The sequence below is a fragment of the Halichoerus grypus genome, chromosome 5 (assembly GCF_964656455.1).
Source record: "Halichoerus grypus chromosome 5, mHalGry1.hap1.1, whole genome shotgun sequence".
NCBI lineage: Eukaryota > Metazoa > Chordata > Mammalia > Carnivora > Phocidae > Halichoerus > Halichoerus grypus.
Window position 1 is genome coordinate 89,475,612 of NC_135716.1, and position 25,238 is coordinate 89,500,849.

A 25,238-nucleotide genomic window follows, 5' to 3' on the forward strand; every position below is an offset into this window, starting at 1 on the left:
TGGACATTGTTGCTATAAAAAGTGGGGTGCAGGTGCCCCTTTGTATCACTACATTTGTATCTTTGGGGCAAATACCCAGTAGAGCAATTTGTGGGTGATAGCTCTATTCTCAACTTTTTGAGAAACCTCCATGCTGTTTTCCAGAGTGACTGCACCAGCTTGCATTCCCACCAACAGTGTAAGAGGGTTCCCCTCTTCTATGTCCTCACCAACATCTGTGGTTCCTGATTTGTTAATTTTAGCCATTCTGACAGGTGAGAGGTGGTATCTCACTGTGGTTTTGATTTCTATTTCCCTGATGCTAACTGATGTTGAGCATTTTTTTCATGTGTCTGTTGGCCATTTGTATGTCTTTAGGGAGATGTCTATTCAGGACTTCTGCCCATTTCTTGATTGGATTATTTGTTCTTTGGGTGTTGAGTTTGTTAAGTTCTTTATAGATTTTGGATACTAGCCCTTTATCTGATAAGACATTTGCAAATATCTTCTCCCATTCTGTCAGTTATCTTTTGGTTTTGTCGACTATTTCCTGTGCTGTGCAACAGCTTTTTATCTTGATGAAGTCCCAATAGTTCATTTTTTGCCTTTGTTTCCCTTGCTTTTGAAGATGTGACTAGCAAAAAGTTTCTGTGGCCAAGGTCATAGAGGTTGCTACCTGTCTTCTTCTCTAGGATTTTGATGGATTCCTGTCTCACATTTAGGTCTTTCATCCATTTTGAGTATTTTTGTGTGGTATAAGAATGTGGTCCAGTTTCATTCTTCTGCATGTGGCAGTCCAATTTTCCCAACCCTATTTGTTGAAGAGACTGTCTCTTTTCCACTGGATATTCTTTCCTGCTTTGTCAAAAATTAGTTGACCATTGAGTTAAAGGTCTATTTCTGGGTTCTCGCTTCTGTTTCACTATCTGTATGTGTGTTTTTGTGCCAGTACCATACTGTCTTAATGATTACAACTCTGTAATGTAGCTTGAAGTCTGGAATTGTGATGCCTACAGCTTTGATTTTGTTTTTCAACATTCCTTTGGCTATTCAGGGTCTTTTCTGGTTCCAAACAAATTTTAGGATTATTTGTTCCAGCTCTATGAAAAAAGTTGATGGTATTTTGATAGGGATTGCATAGATTGCTCTAAGTAGCATAGACAATGAGGCTTATCTGAGGTGCAATTATTGCTAAGTAGCATAGACATTTTAGCAATATGTGTTCTTCCAATCCATGAGCATGGAAGTTTTTTCCATTTCATTGTGTCTTCCTCAATTTCTTTCATGAGTGTTCTATAGTTTTCTGAGTACAGATCCTTTGCCTCTTTGGTTATGTTTATTCCTAGGTATCTTATGGTTTTTGGTGCATGTGTAAATGGGATAGATTCCTTAATTTCTCTTTCTTCTGTCTCATTGTTAGTGTACAGAAATGCAACTGATTTCTGTGAATTGATTTTATATCCTGCCACGCTGCTGAATTTCTGTATGACTTCTAGCAATTTGGGGGTGGAGTCTTTTGGGTCTACCACATAGAGTATCCTGTCATCTGTGAAGAGTGAGACTTTGACTTCTTCTTTGCTGATTCGGATGCTTTTTATTTGTTTTTGTTATCTGATTGCTGAAGCTAGGAATTCTAGTACTATGTTGAAGAACAGTGGTGATAGTGGCATCCCTGCCGTGTTTCTGGCCTTAGGGGAAAAGCTGAGAATGATGTTCGCTGTGGGCTTTTCGTAGATGGCTTTTATGATATCGAGGTATGTTCCCTCTATCCCTACACTGTGAAGAGTTTCAATCAAGAAAGGATGCTATACTTTGTCAAATGCTTTCTCTACATCTATTGAGAGGATCATATGGTCTTGTCCTTTCTTTTATTTATGTAGTGTGTCACATTGATTGATTTGCAGATGTTGAATCACCTTGCAGTCCAGGAATAAATCCCACTTGGTCATGGCTAATAATCCCTTTCATGTACTGTTGGATCCTATTGGCTAGTATCTTGGTGAGAATTTTGGCATCCATGTTCATCAGGGATATTGGTCTGTAATTCTTTTTGGTGGGGTCTTCATCTGGTTTTAGGATCAAGGTAATGCTGGCCTTACAGAATGAGTTTGGAAGTTTCCCTTCCATTTCTAGTTTTTGAAACAGCTTCAGAAAAATAGGTTTTAATTCTTCTTTAAATGTTTGGTAGAATTCCCCTGGGAAGCCATCCAGCCCTGGACTCTTGTTTGTTGGGAGATTTTTGATTACTGATTCAATTTCCTTGCTGGTTATGGATCTGTTCAGGTTTTCTATTTCTTCCTGTTTCATGTTTGGTAATTTATACATATCTAGGAATGCATCAATTTCTTCCAAATTGTCTAATTTGTTGACATATAGTTGCTCATAATATGTTCTTTTAATTGTTTGTATTTCTGTGGTGTTGGTTGTGATCTCTTTCATTCATGATTTTATTTATTTGAGTCCTTTCTCTTTTCTTTTTGATAAATCTTGCCAGGGGTTTATCGATTTTATTAATTCTTTCAAAGAACCAGGTCCTAGTTTCTTTGATCTGTTCTACTGTTCTTTTGGTTTCTAGTTTATTGATTTCTGTTCTAATCTTTATTCTCTTCTCCTGCTGGGTTTAGGCTTTATTTGCTGTTCTTTTTCCAGTTCCTTTAGGTATAAGCTTAGGTTGTGTATTTGAGACCTTTCTTGTTTCTTGAGAAAGTCCTGTATTGCTATATACTCCCCTGTTAGGATCACCTTTGCTGCATCCCAGACAGACATTCTGAACTGTCATCATTTCTTTTTCATTTGCTTCCATGTATTTTTTTAAATTCTTCTTTAATTTCCTGGTTGACTTATTCATTCTTTAGTAGGATGCTCTTTAACCTCCATGTATTTGAGTTCTTTCCAAATTTCCTCTTGTGATTGAGTTCAAGCTTCAAAGCATTGTGGTCTGTAAATATGCAGGGAATTATTCCAATGTTTAGTAGCGGTTGAGACTTGATTTGTGACCCAGTATAGAATAGTGAGTCCTATTCTGGAGAATGTTCTGTGTGCACTCAAGAAGAATGTGCATTCTGTTGCTTTAGGATAAAATGTTCTAAATATATCTGTTAAATCTATCTGGTCCAGTGTGTCAAAGCCCTTACTTCCTTGTTGATCTTCTGCTTAGATGATCTGTCCATTGCAGTGAGTGGGGTGTTAAGGTACCCTACAATTATTGTATTATTATCAATGTGTTTCTTTAATTTGGTTATTAACTAGCTTATAAATCTGGTTGCTTCCATGTTAGGGGCATAAATATTTACACTTGTTAGATCTTCTTGTTGGATAGACCCTTTTATTATGATATAGTGTCCTTCATCTCTTATAGTCTTTGGCTTAAAATCTAATTTTTCTGATATAAGGATTGCTATTCCAGCTTTCTTTTGATGTCCATTAGCATGATAAATGGTTCTCCACCCCCTCACTTTTGATCTGGAGGTGTCTTTGGGTCTAAAATGAGTCTCTTGCAGACAGCACATTGATGGGTCTTGCTTTTTTATCCAATCTGATACCCTGTGTCTTTTGATTTGGGCATTTAGCCCATTTACATTCAGAGTAACTATTGATAGATATGAATTTTGTGCCATTGTATCACCTGTAAAGTCACTGTTTCTTTATATTGTCTCTGTTCACTTCTGGTCTCTGTTCTTTTGGGCTCTCTCTTCACTGAAAGGATCCCCTTTAATATTTCTTGCAGGACTGGTTTAGTGATCACCAATTCTTTTAGTTTTTGTTAGTTCTGGAAGCTTTTTTATCTCTCCTACTATTCTGAATGACAGCCTTGCTGGATAAAGTATTCTTGCCTGTATATTTTTCTCATTTAGCACCCTGAATATATCATGCCAATCCTTTCTGGCCTGCCAGGTCTTTGAGGATAGGTCTGCTGCCAATCTAATGTTTCTACCCTTGTAGGTTGCAGACCACTTGTCTCGAGCTGCTTTCAGGATGTTCTCTTCTTCTCTGAGATTTGCATGCTTCACTATTATATGTCAAGTTGTTGACCTATTTTTATGGATTTTGAGGAGGTTCTCTGTGCCTCCTGGACTTGAATGCCTGTTTCCTTCCCCCAATTAGGGAAGTTCTCAGCTATAATTTCCTCCAGTATAACTTCTGCTTCCCCCCTTCCTCTTCCTCTGGGATCCCAATTATTCTAATATTGTTTTGCTTTAATGTATCACTTATCTCTTGAACTCTCCCCTTATGGTACAGTAGTTCCTTATCTCTCTTTTTCTCAGCTTCTTTATTCTCCATCATTTTGTCTTCTATATCACTAATTCTCTCTTCTGCCTCATTTATCCTAGCAGTTAGAGCCTCTATTTTTTATTGCATCTCATTAATAGCCATTTGATTTCAACTTGATTAGATTTTAGTTCTTTTATTTCCCCTGAAAGGGAGGCTCTGGTGTCTTCTATCCTTTTTTCAGGCTCAACTGGTATCTTTATAATCATTATTCTGAACTCTAGTTCTGACATCTTACTTATATCCATACTGGTTAGTTCCCTGGTAGTCAGTACTTCCTCTTGTTCTCTTTTTTGAGGTGAGTTTTTCTGGTCTTGTCATTCTTTCCAGAAGAGAACAGATGAATGAGAGAACAAAATACTATAATGGCAACAACAACCCCAGAGAAATATACACTAAAATAAGGAAACCCAAAACCTAAAAAAAAAAAAAAAAAAAAAAAAAATTAAAAAAGAGAGAGAGAGAATATAAACAGACAGGTGAAAAAAACAGAGCAACACACTGGCTCCCTGTGTATTTTTGTCTGTTTGTTAGAAAACTAAATCCCAAAATTGTAGGGAAAGAAAAATTTAAAAATAAATACAATGAAAGAATAGAATATAACTGTAACAATGAAAATTAAAAGACAAAAAAAAAAGAGAAAGAATATAAATAGACAGGTGAACAGAACAGAGCAATACACTATATCCTGGGTATATTTTGGTTTGTTTCTTAGAAGAAACTACATTCCAAAAGTGTAAAGAAGGAAAAACATATATGTATGATTAAATACAGTGAAAGGATAAAATGTAGCTGTAAAAATGAAAATTAAAAAAGACTTTAAAAAAGAGGTGATAAAATAAGAAATTGGCTGAAAAGGAAAGAGAAAAATAAAATAAAATTGAAAGACTAAAATATCATGAGGATGGGCGCCTGGGTGGCTCAGTTGTTTGAGCAACTGCCTTCGGCTCAGGTCATGATCCTGGAGTCCTGGGATCGAGTCCCGCATCGGGCTCCCTGCTCAGCAAGGAGCCTGCTTCTCTCTCCGACCCTCCCCCCTCTCATGTGCTCTCTCTCATTCTCGCTCTCTCAAATAAATAAATAAATCTTTAAAAAAAAAAAAAATAAAATAAAATAAAATAAAATATCATGAGGAAAAATCCATGAATTCTATATACTGTTTTCCCTGAGCACTGGAGTTTTGCAGTTCTGTGTGATCGGTAAACTTGGTCTTAACTGGATGTTCTTGCTGATCTTCTGGGGGAGGGGCCTGTTATGCTGATTCTCAGGTGTCTTTGCCCTGGGCGGAACTGCACTGCCCTTGCTAGGGGGCCAGGCTAAGTAAGTGGCTCTGGATTGCTCTATGTGGGTTTTGTTCCCTGAAGGCTTTCCACATAGCTTTAGAGGATGAGAATGAAAATTGTGGCCTCCCAATCTCCAGCCCTGAAGCCAAGAGCTCGGGGCCTCATTCCTCAGTGTACCCTCAGGGAAAAGCAGTCAATCACTCCTGTTTCCCTGGTCTAGGACTGCACTCCATGCTTACCCAGCCTGGGACTGAGCATTTCTATCTCAGGCATGCAACCCAGGCTCGAGTGTCTAAAACCTACAGACTCCTGCGGAGCACACCCACACTGCTCCTCCCAGGGGGAAGGTGGGGGTGTCTCACCACAGTTCTGCCTGTTGCTGGGCCCCTGCTCAGAGAGCAGTTACCCAACTGTGCCATGGTTTGTGGTTTATGGCAACACCAAGCTGAAAGCCACTCCTGGGCTCGCTGATTGCAGCTGGCTTCCCTGCTTCAAAGCCTGGGAACTTTGCTGCACTCAGGCACTCCTTGTTCTTTCTGTGACCCTGGGAATCCTGAGACCACACTGTCCCACCTAGGATTCTGCCCCACTTTGCCACCTGAGCACCTTTCAGGCAGGGACATCCTTCATAGGAGCAAACATCTAAAAGTTGTGATTTTGTGCTCTGCTGCTCTATCACTTTCCAGTAGTCAGCTTACACAGGCTCCTTCCCTCAGTGGCTTATCTTCTGATATATCCCCTCAGATTCACTTCTCCGCACCTCCTACCTTGCAGAAAGTGGTCGCTTTTCTATTTGTAGAATTGCAGCAATTCTTTTCTTAGATCTCTGGTTGAGTTCACAGGGGTTCAGAATGATTTGATAGCTCTCCAGCTGAAATCCTGGTACCAGACAAAACTAAGGTCTCCTACTTCACCACCTTGGAAAGTCCTCCTCATATAAGATCCTATTACCTGCACAGAGAGATAATTTTACTTCTCTTCAATTTGGATGTGTTTTATATATTTTTTTCTTGCCTAATTGCTCTGGTTAAGACTTCCAAATGTTGAAGGGTGCCTGGGTGGCTCAGTCAGTTGAGCGTCCAACTCTTGATTTTGACTCAAATCATGGTCTTGGGGTCATAGGATCAAGCACTGTGTTGGGCTCTGTGCTCAGTAAGGAGTCTGCTGGAGATTCTCTCTCTCCCTGTCCCTCTGACCCTCCCCTCACTCGTGTATACACTCTCTCTCTCAAATAAATAAATCTTAAAAAAACCCCAAACTTCCAAATGTTGCATAGAGGTGGCAAAAGTTAGCATCAGTGCCATGTTCTGATCTTAAAGGAAAAGCTTTAAGTGTTTCATGGTTAAATATGATATTCATTCTAAGATTTTATATATGGCTTTTATTATGTTGAGGTTGTTTTCTTTTTTTAAAAAATTTTATTTATTTATTTTTTAAAGATTTATTTACTTTAGAGATTGAGAGAGCATGAGCAGGGGGAATGACAGAGAAAGGGATAGAAGCAGACTCCCTTCTGAGTGGGGAGCCCCATGCAGAGATTGATCCAAGGACTCTGAGATCATGACCTGAGCTGAATCCAACAGTTAGACACTTAACTGACTGAGCCCCCCAGGTGCCCCAAGGTAATTTCCTTCCAATTCTCATTTGTTGAGTGCTTTTTATCATGAAACGGTGTTGAATTTTGCCAAATGCTTTTTTCTACATCAGTGAGATAATGATGAAGTTTTGGTCCTCCATTCTGTTTATGTGGCATAATACATTGATTGATTTTCATGTTGAGCCATCCTTATATCTCAGGGATAAATCCTACTTGATGATGATGGTCTATGATCCTATTAATGTGCTATTGAATTTGGTGTGCTAGAATTTTGTTGAGCATTTTTGCATATGTGTTAATCAGGGGTATTGGCTTGTAGTTTTCTTTTCTTGTAGTGTCTTTTTCTAGATTTGGTATCAATGTAATGCTGTTCTCATAAAATGAGTTTGGAAGTAGTCCCACTTCTTAAAATTTTTGAAAACTTTGAGAAGGTTTAATGTTAATTCTTCTTTAAATATTGGGTATAACTTACCAGGGAAGCCATCAAGTTCAGGGTTTTTCTTTGTTGGGAAATTTTTGATTATTGATTCAATCTTCTTACTGGTTATAGGTCTATCAGTTTTCTATTTCTTTGTGCTTCAGTCTTGGTAGATTTTGTATTTCTAGGAATTTGTCCATCTCATCTAAGTTATCCAGTTTGTTGGTGTACAATTTTCACAGTACTCGCTTATAATCTGTTTTCTTTAGAACAGGTAGTCGTGTCCCCACTTTCATTTCTGGTTTTAGTAATTTGGGTTGTCTCTTTTTCTTTAGTTAATCTAGCTAAAGTTTTCTCAATTTTGTTGATCCTTTTGAAAAACCAACTTTTAAATTTGTTGATTTTCTCTATTGTTTTTATCTTCTCTATTTTATTCATCTCTACTTTAATTTTTATTATTTCTTTCCTTCTGCTAGCTTTGGGTTTAATTTGTTCTTCTTTTTCTAGTGCCTTAAGTTGTAAAGTTAGGTTGTTCATTTAAGATCTCATTTTTAATGTGTATTTGTAGGTATAAATTTCCTCTGTAGCATTACTATCACTGTTCCAGATGTTTTGGTATCCTATATTTTCATTTTCATTCATCATTAAGTATTTTATAATTTCCTTTGTGATTTGTGATTTTTCCTTTGGTTCATTCGTTAACCCATACCCCCACCCACTTCACCTCTTGTAACCATCAGTTTGTTCTCTATAGTTAAGAATTTGTTTCTTGGTTTGCCTCTTCCCGCCCCCATGATTATTTTTTTATTTCTTAAATTCCATATATGAGTGAAATCATATTGTATTTGTCTTTGACTGATTTTGCTTAGCATAAGCAAATGACAATATTTCTGTCTGATTCTTCTGTCTACTATTGAGAATGGGGTATTGAAATCTTGAACAATTCTATTTCTTCCTTTATTATGTCAACTTTTGCTTTGTCTATTTTTGTGGTCTGTTATTAGCTATGTAAATGATTGTAACTATTAAATCTTCTCGGGATGCCTGGGTGGCTCAACCAGTTAAGCATCTGCCTTTGGCTCAGGTCATAATTCCAGAGTCCTGGGATCAAGTCCCACATGAGCTCCTTGTGCAGAGGGAAGCCTGCTTCTCCCTCTGCCTGCTACTCCCCCTGCTTGTGTGTGCTCTCTCTCTTTCTCTGACAAATAAATAAAATTTTTTAAAAAAACTATTACATCTTCTTGCTGTATTGAATTTTTATTACTATATAGTGTCTGTGTCTCTCATGTAACATTTTTTGATAAAGTCTGTTTTATCTGATAGTATAGTTATTCCTCTGTTTTGGTTACTATTTGCATGGATATTATTTTCCATCTTTTCACTTTCAACCCATTTGTGTCTGAATCTAAAGTGAGTTTCTTGTAGATAGCATATAGTTGAATCATGTGTCTTTTTTTAATCCATTCTGCCAGTCTCTGTCTTTTGTTTGGAGAGTTTAGTCCATTTACATTTGAAGTAATGATCAATAAAGAGGGACTCATTTCTGTCATTTTGCTGTTTCTTTTGTATATGCCTTATAGCTTTCTTGTCCTCATTTTCTATATTACTGTCTTCTTTTGTATGTAGTTGATTTTTTCGTAGTGAAATATATTCCCTTTTCTTTTTGTGCATATTCTATAACTATTTCCTTTGTGGTTACTATGGGGAATACATTTAACATCTTAAAGTTATGATACTCTAATATGAATTTATGCCAGCTTAACTTCAATAATATAAAAACTTTGCTCCTGTACAACTCTGTCCATACCCCTGCCAGTTCTTGATGTCACAGAACATCTTTATACATACTGTATCAAAAAACATAGCTAATATTTTTTTATGTATCAGTCTCTTAAATCATGTAGAAAATCACAATAATACTAGCTTTAGACTAATAATTTTTTAATGTATTAGTTTTCAAATCATAAAAAATAGAAAGTGGAGTTGCAAACCATTTTTACAATAATACAAGGTTTTATAAGTACTTACATATTTACTTTTACTGAGCTCTTTATTTCTTCATATGGCTTTGAGTTACTGTCTAGTATCCTTTCATTTCAACCTGCAGTGCACTGTTTAGCATTATTTGAAGGGCAAGTCTAATGATAATGAACTCTCTCATCTCATTTATCTGGGAATTTCTTAATTTGCCCTTCACTTTTGATGGACAGTTTTGCCAGATATAGGATTTCAGTTGACAGGTTTGGTTTGGTTTGGTTTTCCTTTTAGCACTTTGAATATATCAGCCCACTGCTCTCTGGCCACCAAAGTCACTGATAAGAAAGTTGCTGGTAGTCTTAATGAGAATCCCATGTATGTGAGGAAACACTTCTTTCTTGCTGCTTTTAAGAGTCTCTTTGTCTTTGTCTTTTGATCGATTCATTATGATGTGTCCTGGTGTGGATATCTTTTCCTCTTTAGAGTTCATTGGGATTCTTGGATGTTTAAGTTCATGTCTTTCATCAGACTTGGGAAGTTTTTAGCCATTATTTCTTCAAATAATCCCTTTACCTCTTTGTCTCTTCTCCTTTTGGAACTCCCGGTATAAATGTTGATTCACTTGGTGGTGTCCTACAAGTTTGTTAGGCTCTGTTCACTGCAGTCATTATTTCTAGTCCTCAGACTTGATAATTTCAATTGTCTTATCTTCAAGTTCAGTGACATTTCTTCTGCCTACTTAAGTCTAACTTTGAATCCCTCTAGTGAATTTTTCTTTTCAATTATTGTGTTTTTTAGCTCTAGAATTTCTCTGTGGTTTCTTTCAAGACTTTATTTTCTTTATGTGTATTTCCATTTTGTCCATACATCATTTTCTTAACTTTCTCCATACCTCCCATGCCTCCGTTAGTATTTTGAGATCTTTAAGACAGTTATTTTGAAGTCTTTGTTTACTAGATACTTCATCTGATCTTTCTCTGGGACAATTTCTGTTGGTTTATTTTTTTTTCTTTTGAATGGGAGACACTTTCATGTCTCTTTGTGTCTTATAATTTTTTGTTGTAAACTGTACATTTGAATTTAATGATGTTTGACACAGAATTGACCTCTGGAAATCAGATTCCCTTCCCCTGTTTGGCTGTTTTTGTTTTGTTTTGGTTAGCCTGTTTAAAAATGATTTATTGTTGTAGACTATCTCCATGGTGAGGATCAGTCTGAGGTGTAAACTTAGGTTTTTCTTAGGTCTTTTCTGAGGCTGTGCGTTTCCCTGGGCATGTGCAGTGACTTTAACTTCCCTCATGTATGTATGCAATTGCTTTTGAATGTCCTAGTCTTTAATGTTGGATTTCTGAAATGTGGAAAAAAAGAAGTGTGAAAAAAAGATACTAGTTGTTTAAATTCTCTGGAAATTGTTTCAGGTGGAGAGGGAGGGGCTTGCAACAATGGATGAGTGTGTGGGGTGCAAAATAGCTACCTGCCTCTATGATCACCTCCATGATCAGAAGCAGCAATCAGAATACAGATCCCTAATATTTGGAGACCAGGATCCTTATTACCCACTCTGGTTCTTGCAAACTTCTCTAGGAGTACATTCACAGCTGCCTGCCATGGGGCTAGGAAGTGGGGAATGTGAAGCCTTTTCTGAACTAAAACCTAAAACTGATAAAATAAATTGCAGCTAACTGTCCAAGTCTTCCACTGGAAGCTACAAGGCTTCAATAGACTCCAGAATTCCAACATAGTTACATCAGACAGATCTGCCAGTATAATTGTTATCTAGGTGGAGAGACATATTCCTGATGCTTCCTCCTCAGCCATCTGTGTAGAATCCTCCCCTCCATCTTTTGTCCCTTTTAAAAGGCCAGTTTAGCAGAATCTATTGAATTGCCCTATCTTTGAACCCAGAAATTCTACTATTAGAAATTAGTCTTATAGAAAATATTCCCAAACATATATTCACACACAAAGTTATATGTATAAGAAAGTTCCCTGCCAGCATTGTTTGTAATAATGACAAATTGGAAATACTCTAAATCTATATAGTTATAATTACTATATTATATATAATTATAATAATCTATTGATTATGTTACATAATTATAATATTTATTTATAATGTGTTATATATAATGTACAAATGTTTATAATATTTATAAATAAATATATGTAATATGTACACACACTGTAATACTGTGTATTAATTAAAAGTTTTGGATTGATAAAATAGACTGGCATAGAAAGATTCTAAGTTATAATATGGTTACAAAAATCAAGTTGTAGAAAAATGTATTTAGTATGATTCCCTTTGTTTATGAGAAATCTACATATGTGTAATGGTAAAGAAAGAGTTCTGAAAGGATAAACAGATATCTTTTAATAACTGTTATCTCTGGGGCAGGCATGAGAATGGAGGGAGTAGCAAAGAAAAATTTAACTTTTTATTCCATATACTTCTGTACTGTTTGATTAGTTGTTTTGTTTTGTTTTTTAACAAGGGCCATGCATTCTTATAGTCATATATAATTATTATAAATAATTTAAAAAACGCTTCATGAATATTCTTCTGTCTGCATGGTCAAAGCTTACTGAACAGAAATTTCTGGAAAGTTGGATTAAAGAATTATTGAATGGCAAACAAGCCTTGGAAATTGGAAAATATGTATTGTTCTAGAGAAATTTAAGGTCGTCTTTCCTCTGGAGCCCTTTGTTTACATCCCAGGATGGTGAAAAGAAGCTGGAGATCACTCTTCTCCTTAGAGATCTGTTTATATTCTAGAGCAAAGTTTTCTTTCTCCACTCCCCCTGCCCCCTGCTGCCCTGGGCAGAAAGGTCACATGTGTTAGCAGCTCCTATATAAGCTCCAAGTTTCATAATTTCAGTGTTCCTCTTCTGTAGTACAAACCCTGCTTTACATACACTTATATCTGCCTCTCAGTACATCATCCTGTAACAAATTGTGATATGGGAGACTGATGCAAGTTGCTCTGTGAATAAATAAAAGGTCTTTTCCCTGATTCAGAAATTTTGTGTTTCTGTAAATTGTGTGTGTGTGTGTGTGTGTGTGTGTGTGTAACTATACAGGGTTAACTTCTTATCTTTCAAGCAGGAAAATATCTCATATTCTTCACAGTTTTAGACTCAACACCAGGCACAGTGAATTTACTTGAGTTATTTGGTGTATTCTGCCACTCCACAAATTAAGGCAGGAGAGACTATTGTCATGGACTGTTTATAATACTGTTTGCTTTTCTAAGGCAGCCCTGAATGAAGACCTGGGATTGTAGGCCCTGGTGAGGGGAGAAAGGAGTTATAATAGGAGTCCTACATGACTGGAGAGGGTCTGAACTGGCTGAGATACAGCTGGATCCCATTTATATTTGCACAAGACGATAAGTCTGACTTCTGTCTTTCCCACCATCTCAGCCTTTTTCAAGAGAAAGAAAATGATTACGATCATTTTAGAAAGGAATGTGCCACTCTGAATGTGGACATACCAAACTGCTTACTGAGCCTTCTTCCAGGCTACCTTCAGAACACACCCAGGAGAACATTCCCCAGCCCTCCCCCTCAGCCCAAAAGAAATTCCTGTTCTTACATTTCAATTTTCTAGGGTGCTTATCTCAAGACCCTCTATTTCTTTTTTTTTTTTTTTAAGATTTTATTTATTTATTTGAGAGGGAGAGAGAGCCAAATGGGAGAGAGAGAGAGAGAATGAGCAGGGGGGAAGGGCGGAGGAAGAGGGAGAAGCAGTGTGCTCAGCAGCGCTCAGCAGTGAGCCTGATGCAGGACTCAATCTGAGGATCCTGGGATGATCACCTGAGCTGAAGGCAGAAGCTTAACTGACTGAGCCACCCAGGCACCCAAGACCCTCTATTTCTTGACAGTCTTTGTTTTCTACTGAGAGTGCCCCTTGGAGATTACAATCCTAGAATGCTGGAATCAGAAAGGGACTATTAAAAACACCCTCACTGTGGACATGAAACAGTTGAAGCTCTGCGGATTTTGAACCCCACTCTCTTTTGGTAGTCATTTTTATGTTGACGGACTTACTCTTTTTGTTGTTAATTGTATTTGATTTCAAGGCTTATCATCTTTTTTCTGTCACATGAGTTTGGTCTTAATCATTTTGCATCTCTAAGGTCACTTCCCTAATTCCTTAAGATTTGGTCTATGCTTATAATGACCATAATCCACAGGTTCTGGTTAATAACTACATTTCCTCCATTCATTCATTTATTCAAGCATTATATTCAATTCTAGCACTGTCCAATAGAACTTGCTGCAATGATGGTCATGTTCTATAATCTGCACTGTCCAATATGATAGCCATTAGCTTGTGTGACTGAAGGACTTAATTTTTAATATTACTTAACTTTAGTTTATTTAATCATATATGGGAGATGGCTACTATATTGGAGAGCACAGTTCTACTTTCCTTTCATGCTCGGCCATTTCTAGGCTAAAGAGTAGCAGTTCAGAGATAATTTGGATAAGAAAGCTATCTAGACAGTCTGCTATCATGGCCTAGACCCCAAAGACCCTGTTATATTTGTTTTTTCTAAGACAGAGTGACTTGGCAGGTTTACAGTAGAATGTAATCAGATGAAGACTAAGAATGTCTGGGCCATGATAAACATGGGAAGATAAGAACAATGATGTAAGAGGATGATTTTGGATGGCCTTGTTTTGCCTCATGAATTTAAGAAAAGATAAAATGTGCTAGAAGTAGAGGTAATCCATGAAATGCAAAGAAAACATACACAGTGAACAGAACGTTTGAAAGGATACTAAGCCTAACATTTTATCAATACCTCCTGAGCCCCAAGCATTTTACTAAGCCATATATATGCATTATTTCATTTAATTTTACAATAAACTCATGAGTTGGAGATGCATTCCCCCTTTTATAGATGATGAATCAAAATGTCACACAACTACTCAGCAGAGGTTCCAAGACCTCAAATCAGGTCTACCTGCATCCCAAGCCTCTGCATATGTTAAACCTATAAACAGGGAAGTGAGATGAAGGGCATAATTCCAACTCTACCACCACTTTGTTGTGTGATCTCATGAAAATAATCTCATCTCTCTGGGCTTCAATTTCTTTATTTGTAAAATATAGGGGTTGGATTCATTTGTTTCTAACTTCTCATTTACCCTTGCCATCCTAATACTCTGACACTTAAATCGCCCCTAATTTCCTTGTGGATTTCAACATATCAAATGTTACTGGCAAAGAAAAATTATGATGGGCTCCTTTTCTTTTGTTCTGTTTCCCTCGCATCCTTTTTGGTCTATGAACCACAAAAGGATTTGATTTGGATAGCAATAACATTCCCAGATTTTCTCTGTGGGTCAGACATTAAAAAGGATAGTTTAACATTCTCTTAAGAATGTTAAAGAGACATTTTCTTTTTGAAACATATGAACACACATGTGATCTTAGTGATACCTTGCAAGGAACATAAAATGTCATAAATTGCTCTCCTGGAGTGGGAGCTCATTACTGAGGAGGGCTTTCTGTGGGGACAGGGAGCAGCTGTCAGTCTCTAGGAAGGTTTTTTGCAAAAGCATATTCAACAGCACAATAAAAGTCTGCTATTTGGAAAAATGGGGGGAAAGCATTTTATTTCGCTAAAATTAAGTAAACCTCTACAGAAGTCTGCTTAGCTCATGAAGAATATATGGAAGCAGTGATTCTGTGTGGGGAGAGGGGAAGAGTCATAATATCAGAGAAAGGAAGATGAGGGGTGATCAGTATTTTGTAGAGAGGGTATGAAAGTAAATTTTTTTGAAAGTTAAGATTATTATTTTCTTTTCTCCTTATTTTAATTACAAAAGAGATAATGCTTATTGTAAAAAGTCAAACTATACAGAAATTTATTAAGAAAAAAATAGATTCTTGTTCATAAAAACCCATATACACGTATCTAACTTATTATTATGAACAGCTATATGATATATATAATAGTCCATAATATGCATACTCAACCATTCCCATATTGGTGGGCATTCATTTTCTTTTTTTTTTTTAAAGATTTTATTTATTTATTTGAGAGAGACAGTGAGCATGTGCGTGAGAGAGAGAGAGAGAGAGAGAATGCTCACAAACCAGGGAAGAGGCAGAGGGAGGGAGAAGCAGACTCCTGCTGAGCTGAGCAGGGAGCCTGATGTGAGGCTTGATCCCAGGACCCTGGGATCTGACTCGAGCATAAGGCAGTTGCTTACTTGACTGAGCCACCCAGGCACCCTGGTGGGCATTCATTTTCTAGTATATTTTATATGTATCCGAAAAAGGGTGAGAAAAGTCTTATATTCACATCTGATAAAGAAAGTTGAAAGGGATACCTGGGTGGCTCAGTCAGTTAAGTGTCTACCTTCAGCTCAGGGCATGATCCCAGGGTCCTGGGATTGAGTCCTGCATCAGGCTCCTTGCTCAGCAGAGGGCCAGCTTCTCCCTCTGCCTACCACTCCCTCTGCTTGTGCACACTCTCTCTCTGTCAAATAAATAGATAAATCTTTACCAAAAAAAAAAAAAAGAAAGAAAGAAACTTGAAGATTTGGACTGATGGGGTGCAGAAAGCTAGATTAGGCAGCTCCAGGGACTATGCAGCCAGGACTGCCTTAAAGATAGATAATTCACATGGCAGAAACTGAGTAAATTCCTAACATCATAAAGTTATAGGATAAGGAAGCTGAAAGGGATTTAAAGTAAATCAGTCCAGTCCCCTAATTTTACCAAGGAGGAAATTGAGACCCAGGGAGGTTTTCTTTCTCAAGGTCACATAACTAGTTAAATGTCACAGTCCTGATTAAAGTCTCATGGCTCTAGACTAGCTTTCTTTGAAAGGAAGAAGTAATAAAAGGACATTATGATTCTACCTATGACCACGTGCTGAAGGGTTTATTCCTCTAACTGGTTGAAACTGTATGCAGACAGGTTTTAAAGTCTACATACACATAGTGTGGCTCCCATTTTTGTCATCTTCTAAAAACACTTTCCCATTTATTCTGTATATAGACATATCATTTTTGCACTAATGCAAGCATTCAAAGACTATTACTAAACCTTCTCTACTACCTGGGGAGGTAACAAAGTGTAATGGTTAAAAGCCCAGATTCTAATTCTTGTTCTACCTCTTCCTAGTTGCATGGCCTTGGGTAAATTAATCTCTCTAATCTTCAATTTCCCTATTTCGAATGAGGGAGAATAATTCTACCTTATATTGTTATGAGGATTAAAATAAATAATATAGGTAAAGTGACTGTCAAGTAAACTTCAGCTATCACTACACTTCAGACATTTTGCTGGTCCCAGAGATAAGCAAGGAACAAGATACACGTATGGTCCCAATTCTTAAAGAGCTGATCATATACTTGAAATTCTCTGAATTAAATCTACATTTTCATTGGTCTGTGCCTTTCTACAACATATAAATTCCTTTTGTTTGATCCTTCTTTACCCATTCACTGTTCATTACTTGCCATCAAAACACTGTTTTCTTTTAAGACCCAGTGGAAATCCCATCTCTTCCATGAAGTCCTTCCAGATTTCCCCAACTGGAAGTCCTATCTCTTTACTTATACGTCCATAGTCCAAAGGCACATGGTTTGATAGCATTTTTCACTATCTTGTGTCAGATTTAATCATGTATGTCTTCTTTAATCTTGGTAGTCAGTACTCAGTCAGTAATTGGTAAATCCAGTTCTATCACTATTCTTGTCATGTGTTATTATTATGTTGATAATTACCATTTTATAGAACTACAACCTAAGGCTCAAAAAAGATGACTTCAGGGCGCCTGGGTGGCTCAGTCGTTAAGCGTCTGCCTTCGGCTCAGGTCATGATCCCGGGGTCCTGCGATCGAGTCCCACATCGGGCTCCCTGCTCGGCAGGAAGCCCGCTTCTCCCTCTCCCACTCCCCCTGCTTGTGTTCCTGCTCTCGCTGTCTCTCTCTCTCTGTCAAGTAAATAAATAAAATCTTAAAAAAAAAGAAAAAGATGACTTCAGATACCTAAAGCCTACCAGCTAGTAAGAAGTAAAATCAGGCTAGAACCCAGGTCTCCCAACAACACCTCTGGAAATGGGCTTATCTCTAGACTTGCCTCAGTTTGGACAAGTCACTCAGCTATAGTTTCTTCCTCTGCAAGTGAACAAGAAAAATGGTGGTGAATATGTGGTAGAGAAATATATAGTACAACTAAATGCTATAAAAACACCTTAAAATAAACATTTTCCCCTCTATATTGCCCACCCACTATGTGTGAGACATGCATGATAAATCTGACTATTGGCTAGCTAGCCAGCCAATGGTGGAATAAGAGGCATATCCTTGTCTCCTGAAGACAAATCCAGTGGTCATTCCAATATAACACACTGGTCTGTTGGCATTAACTACCTCTTATCCATCATCTACCATCCATCTCCAGCCTTTAAATTGAAAGGGGTCCCAGATGCATTGTCCATGTTATTTTTGTTTGGATGGATATTTAGAAGTAGGGGAAGCTGGTTAAAAGAATAATTCAACTGGTAAATGATCAGAGTAACTGGTTTACATTACCATTAAAGCATACCGTATCTTACCTCCTAACCCTCAACATTCTTGCCTTACTAGTCTATTTTATTTACAGTAAAGTGCTTTAAGTGATTTCCTTTTCTTCTTCTTTTTTTTTTTGTTTCTTGTCAAAAAGCAAATCAGTTTTTAGTGTGTGTCATTAATGACCTGTAAATCAGTATTGCAGGCCTGACTAGTATCTTTTCCATTGAAAAATTATATATTCTATTGGAGTTTTTCATGTTAAAGTACATAAATATCTAAACACCTAAAATAAAATACTTCCACAATTTCTGAAAAATTTTAGGGCTAGATTCTATTTGGCAGACACATTATAGAATTCGTCTTTCTCTTCCTCTTTCTCTCTCCCTTTAAGTATGTATATGTGTGGGGCACCTGGGTGGCTCAGTCGTTAAGCATCTGCCTTCAGCTCAGGTCATGATCCCGGGATCCTGGGATCGAGCCCCACATCGGGCTCCCTTCCCCGCAGGAAGCCTGCTTCTCCCTCTCCCACTCCCCCTGCTTGTGTTCCCTCTCTCGCTGTCTCTCTCTGTCAAATAAATAAATAAAATCTTTAAAAAAAAAAAAGTGTGTGTATGTGTCTCCATCCTTATTATTTTTAAATTATTTGCTTCTACCACTCCATCTCTGCTTCTCAGTTTTAAGATATTTTCTTTAAAAATGTAGCACAAAACTAGATGTACCTTGCTTAGCTGGGTGTGCACATATAGGAGAGAATAACACACAGCAAACTGGATGCACCAAAAGTGGAGATCCGGAGCCATTTTATCTTTGTCATTGAGGTACTGCCTGAAGTTAGAACTTTCCTAATCTACTGAGTGTCCAGTGTAAACCAAATATGCACTATATATGATGGAGCTTAGGAATTGGAATAAGTAAAACCAGGATATGTACTCTATCTCATAGAGTTGCCTCCCTGGGGATCAAAATTACACACTAAGAAAAGCTTTAGAAAAGTAAACACAAATGAGGGCAAACTAAGGTAGAGCAGATGGTATGCTAAGGACACTGACTCAGTATAGTGAAATTGTTATAGTGAGTAAGATGATTCATGGAATAATTGTAAATGTTAGCAGACTTAAACCTATTTCCTATGGATATAAAACTAGTATTCAACCCAAGATCTGACTCCAGATATTCCTATGCTCTTCACTATATTAAATAATATAGGCAAACTCTATTGCAATGTGTCTCCTGTGTTTTGTTTTTAATGAGATGATAATTAGGGAAAGCACCCTTTGATTTATGTTTTGAGAGATGTTGGGCACTAGATCTGCACAGAGGTGATATAATTTATGAATTATGTGGGAGTTTATCTTCAATGTCCTATTGACTCGCATTTGTTATTATACTGAGCTTTATGCTAAAGGAAACAGCCTTGGCCCATGAGAAGAGAAAGGCCTGGGGCACTGGCCCAGATTTCTTGCTTCACCAAGGCTATATGCAGGTCCTAGAAGCACACCTGGACCCAGGTTCACACCAGTGTTTGGTCACTCAGGCCTGAAAACCCAGTGCAGGAGGCACACTAGACATTTTCTCTTGCCCATGACTAGGCTGAGGTATTTCCTGTGCTCAGACAGCCTCAACCTTTTCCAAATTCTATCAAAAGAAATAACTCAATAAGCAAGAAGAAACAAGTTCAGAGTGCAGCTGTTAACCATCTTATTTTAAAATGCAGCTCCACCTGCCATAGCAACAAACTTGTTCATCACAAAGCCATTCTTAGATCTGTGATCTATGAGAAGGCTCGTGACCCCACCTGTGAGCTCCCCAGACATAAACTTATCATATCAAACAGATGGGTAATAACATGGAATTTTCACTCTAATAAAAATTGCCTCCTCCTTTTATCAATGGGTCGGATCAGACCAGACACCAAAGAGTGCTCTCAGATCTAACCAAATACAGAAAGCTGCTTTTGTTGTACAAAGGGTAATGGAAAATGGTTAAAGAAATATTTTCCAAGCTTAAGACCTATCCAAGACCAACACATCCAGCCCTTTTTTAAGTATATAGACTTGTTCAAAGTCAGGCTGTTGTATGACCTCAAAGCAAAGACAATTCATCTTCTAATGAATAAAGGCTTTTATATTTATGGAATAAAGAAATTCAAAAGTATCTTAAAGCTCGCCCAACCCAATCTTCTTGCCATAGCAAAAACATTTTCTAAAGCACAAAAGATGGATGGGACCACCAATGTTTTAAAAATATTAAAGACAATATGCTGGCTAATTGAATATAATAGTAAAAATAAATAAAAATATTAAAAACATTTTTAATTGTGAAATAATTTCAATAATATAGCAAACCCCAGATTTAACAAAACTTTTTTTTGACAGATCTTTAAAAAAATGAAATTTTACGTACACAGGTATGTATATACATATACGCCTATTATATGTCATATATATGTATATATGTACATATAGTGTTGCTTTTTGTTGTAAATTGTACATAAATGGTAACAACAATGGTGTATATCTATTTGCAACTTGACTGTTTTCATTCAAAATTATACTTTCTTTCTAAATTTATCCAGGTTAACGTATGTTATACCAATGTGTTTATTTCATTTAGGTAACTATTCATTATTTCATTATATGGGTATATCTAGGATGGGATGACTATATAATTTATTATCAAAGCACCCTCTTTTGAAAATTAAAATAGGCTCGATTAATACTTACATTAATAAAATAGGCATAATTTAGGACTATCCCAGGCAAATCAGGAGGTAGGGTCACCCTGATTATGGTACTATTTTTACACATCTCTGTTGACTGACATATTGTTTCGAATTTCAGGTAGTATAAGCAATGATGCAATGAATATTTTTAAAAATGTGTCCTGATGCCCAAGGGCAAGTATTTTCTAACATTTTACTTCTAAGCCATAGATATGCATATTTTCACTTTATTACATATTGACATATTGCTTTGCAAATCTACATCTCCATTCATTATGCATAGGACTTACTGTTTCCCTTCACTTTCATCAGTACTTATAGAATCACTTGAGGGGTGGCGTTTCATTACTGTTTTAATTTGTATTTCTCTTTTAACAGTGAGATTGCAAAACCTTCCACATGTTCACTAGCCCTTTGGATTTCTTCTTCTTTGTGGTAAACAGCTCTCATTATTTGTGTCATTATATGTGGGTTAATCTCAGGTAAATAAAATATAGCTATTTGTTTTTCATTCTATTTGAAAATCTCTATCTTTTAGGTGAGTTAAGGCTACTTATATTTTCTGTGATTATAAATATATTTCACTATATATATGTGTTTTTTTCTTGATTAACCCCACTAGGGTTTACCAATTTTATTAAAGTTTTCAAATAATTAAATGTTGGTTATAGACAAATTTGATGAGAATTGATATCTTAACAACATGAGTCTTTCAATCCATGACCATGGGATATCTCTCCATTTATTTGGATCTTTAATTTTCCTTAGCAGTGTTTTGTTAGCTTTGATATTAGTATTTTGTTAGCCTCGTATTTATTATTTTTGAAGCTATTGTAAATGGTATTTTATAATTCACTTTCAAATTGCTGTTAGGATGTAGAAGTACAACTGATTTTTATATATTCATCTTGAATGAGTTAATTTATCAATAGCAGCCTTGTTAAATTACCTATTGACTTAAATTATAGATAGTGGGACTTTTAAAAGTACAAAACCACATCACTTATGAATAAAAGCAGTTTTGCTTCTTCCTTTCCAAACTTTATACCTTTTATTTAGTTTTTCTTTTCTTATTACACTGGAGTACAGGAGTGAATGAAAGTAGTGAAAACATATTTTTGCCTTGTTTCTGATCTCACGAGGAAATTTTGAACATCACAACATTGAGTATGCTATCTGTAGGGTTTTTGTAGATGACTTTTATCAGATCAAAATTCTCTCCTATTCCTAGTTTGCTGGGAGTTTCTAACATAAACGTGTTAAGTTTTCTCAAAAGCTTTGCATCTATTGAAATAAACATGTTTTTCCCCCTGCTTTATTCTCTTAATATGGTTAATTGCATTGGTTGATTTTTCTGACTGTTAAGCCAGCCTTGGAATAAACCAATCCTACTTAGTCATAATGTATAATGCTTCTTACATCTTAGCTTGTGATTGACATCCTGAGAAATTTGGGCCCTGAAATACTATGTGAGATTTGGTTTTACCCTGAAGAGATTTCAAACTTACCTTTTGAGGCTTCTGCCCCATGCAGTTTCAAAATATAGCAATAATCTTGAGTCTTCCCCTCTGTTGGGACTTTGTCTCCTAAGTCCCCCAAGATGATGGAGATTTCATTCTGATTTTTAGAAGTTTGTACTCCAGCTTCCTAGGCTCTTCTGCAGTCCCAGAATTTAGTAAATGCTTTGCTGGGAAAACAAAACCTGGTCATGTATTTCAATCCTTTTCAAACTCTAGAGTTTAGTTTTTAGAATTGAGGAACGCAAGTTTCAACTAAGGAGGAGAATAAATTCTGTGGGAAGGAATCATTGTCCATCAGATAATGCAGAGTTAATAATGACTGATGTCTAGCCTGTTAAATCTGTATCTTTAAGTCAGAGAAAGGAAGAGGGGCCAAAGAACTCCAGCCCAGGTACTAGATTAATTTAAATGCTATTTTATCTCCAGCACTTGGTCCTAATTGTCTCCTCTTGAACACTCAATACCTGCATTCATGCTGGCTGGCCCCAGGGATGCAGAGCAGCCCACTGTCCCCACCAAAAGGAAATGAAAAATCGGCTGATGCTAAACAGACCTCCTTCAGCAACTATAGCCATCTAAGCACTGTGTCCTGCAGGGTGATTAATGATTTTTCTTTCCCTTTATGTTTAAGAGCAATGTGTTTTAGAAAGGAAGGGAGAGAAATAGAATGAAGAAGGGGGATGAGGGAGAGAGCAGAGAGGCAAAAGTAAAAACAGGGAAACCACATAAGAGGAGGAGAGGAAAGAAAACGATCTTTCAATATTAAATAGAGAATATTTCATAGAATTAGCTAGAACTGTATATTTTCTCCTAATATAAAGGATTCCACTTCTACCCTACATAAGAATGTCAAGTTATTTAGGTCAATCTTATCTAAATAATACACTCTACTTAGAACTGTAAAGGGAAAGGAAAGTTAAAAGAGGCTCCTTATCCCCATACAAAACTTTTGTTTTTAAGTCATCCGTACCTGACCTCAAAAAGAAATGAAGTTTCCTTATCACTCTCTATAATTGTAGATTAATTGTTGTAATTTAAGAATTTAAATACACTGGGAGGGGCAAGGAATTGAGAGGAGTGATGTTTGGCACGTTGATAACCTTTCTTCTTGCTTCCTCCAGGCCCCCTATTTCTCGTATATATCGTTTATATAGCATGCTATGTTGCATATATATGATATATCTATACTTATCTGTATCATATCATGAGGGATGTGAGGTTGTAACATCTGTCATCTCATTTATTGACACAGTTGATTTTCCAGATCTGACTGCCTAGACCACTTCCCCACATGTGTCAAAGGCTCTGCAGCATGGAAAAAACTTCTGCCAAGAGCTTATACATTATGAAAGCTCATCTTTTCTCATCAGCCTCAGCCTATGTTAAAGGTACAAAGGCTATTCCCCTTCTTCATCTTCAGTACCTACTCTGGGCTTTCATGCATTGGATTCTCAACAGCTTCCCATAAGCCTATAGATCTCTTGTTAATATGGACCCCATCTACTGGGGTCTGAAGGCTGTGTCAGCAATGACTCCTGGAGAGCATCTTGCAGAGGGGCTTGGTGGAAAGAAAGGGGAAGGTATTTAGGGGTATTGTGTGCAATTAAGTTTGAACCACCCAGCAGCCAAGAATCAAACATTTGCACACATGAGAGAACAAGCAGATTTACTTGGCCAGAGCATAAATTATACGTCAAAGGTCAATCATAAACAAGAACAAGAATACTAAGGGATGTTGATATACAGTCTTAAAGACCAGAATGAAACATTCATATTTGATTAAAAAGACAAAGACAACAGAAAACCATGTAAATTCCTGAGAACCTATCAATAGATCAAAGATGAGATTCATGCTTACCAGTCAAGGCACTGGAGTGTAACTTGATCAAAATGTGTGAGAAGGAAAATTTTTTCTACTGTATAAAGGGCAGACAGAAGGGGCAGGCAGCTGGCAAGGAGGATGATTTGTAATATTTTAGGTGTCATGTGATTAGAGAAGGCCCAGACTAGTACATGGACTAGAAAGAGGTAGAAAAGGATGGCTCTGAAAGGTCTTTCAGATAAAGAAATAGGAGGACTTAGAGACACACTAGTCATGGGGATTCTGGAGGAAGTAATCTGTAACACTCCAGGTGGTGTGCCAGGAAAGTAGGATGGTAGCATGCCATTGATGAGGATGGAAAGTTAGGAAGGAATGAGGGTCCTGTCTAGGCTGCAGTATGAGTTTCCTTGCCACCTCTTTATTAATGCAGGTTTTATGACACAGGTGTAATAATTAATCCAAATGGCTAGCAGATGTGGCTATCCATCTTTGGGCATACTGGCCCCCAAACAGTCTCCCAATCAGCAAATTCTCAAGCAAGGCCAAAGAAAATTAAAGAAAATAAATTCTGTTGAGATATTTATGGAGGCCACCTGGATAGAAATTTGACAGCTAAGAACTTGCCTGGATGCCAGGCAACTAAGGAAAGGTCAGAGCCTCTGGAGCAATAGGCTTGTGGAGCCAAAGAACAGAAATGGAGGGGGAGGAGTGTTTGGTCACATTCCATCTCAAAAAAGATTAAAAAATGGAGTTTTGCCTTTCAGAGAGAAACATTGCTAAAGTCTTTCCCTATGTGCTCTGCCCTTCTGTAACCCTCAGTTTGTTTCCCGGAGTCCAGAGTCTCTCATGGTTTGTCTCCCTCTCTGATTTCTTCCCATTCAGTTTTCCTTCCCTTCCCTTATGGTCCTCTGCACTACTCCTTATATTCCACATATGGGTGAAACCATATGATAATTGTCTTTCTCTGCTTGACTTATTTCACTTAGCATAATCCCCTCCAGTTCCATCCATGTCAATGCAAATGGTAGGTATTCATCCTTTCTGATGTCTGAGTAATATTCCATTGTATATATAAACCACATCTTCTTTATCCATTCACCTTTGAAGGACA

The 25,238-nt window shown here is 37.1% G+C and overlaps 1 long non-coding RNA gene across 1 annotated transcript in view; it reads right to left on the bottom strand.

Annotated features, from left to right (window-relative positions):
• Positions 1-24,188, bottom strand: part of LOC118522175 (uncharacterized) — a 36,859-nt gene extending 12,671 nt beyond the window's left edge. The window contains exons 1-2 of the long non-coding RNA XR_004910513.1: positions 24,164-24,188; positions 22,294-22,472 (exon numbers count right to left, since the gene is read on the bottom strand). This is a non-coding gene — a long non-coding RNA (uncharacterized LOC118522175). The remainder of the gene's footprint in view (positions 1-22,293; positions 22,473-24,163) is intronic.
• Between the last annotated feature and the right edge of the window lie 1,050 nt (positions 24,189-25,238).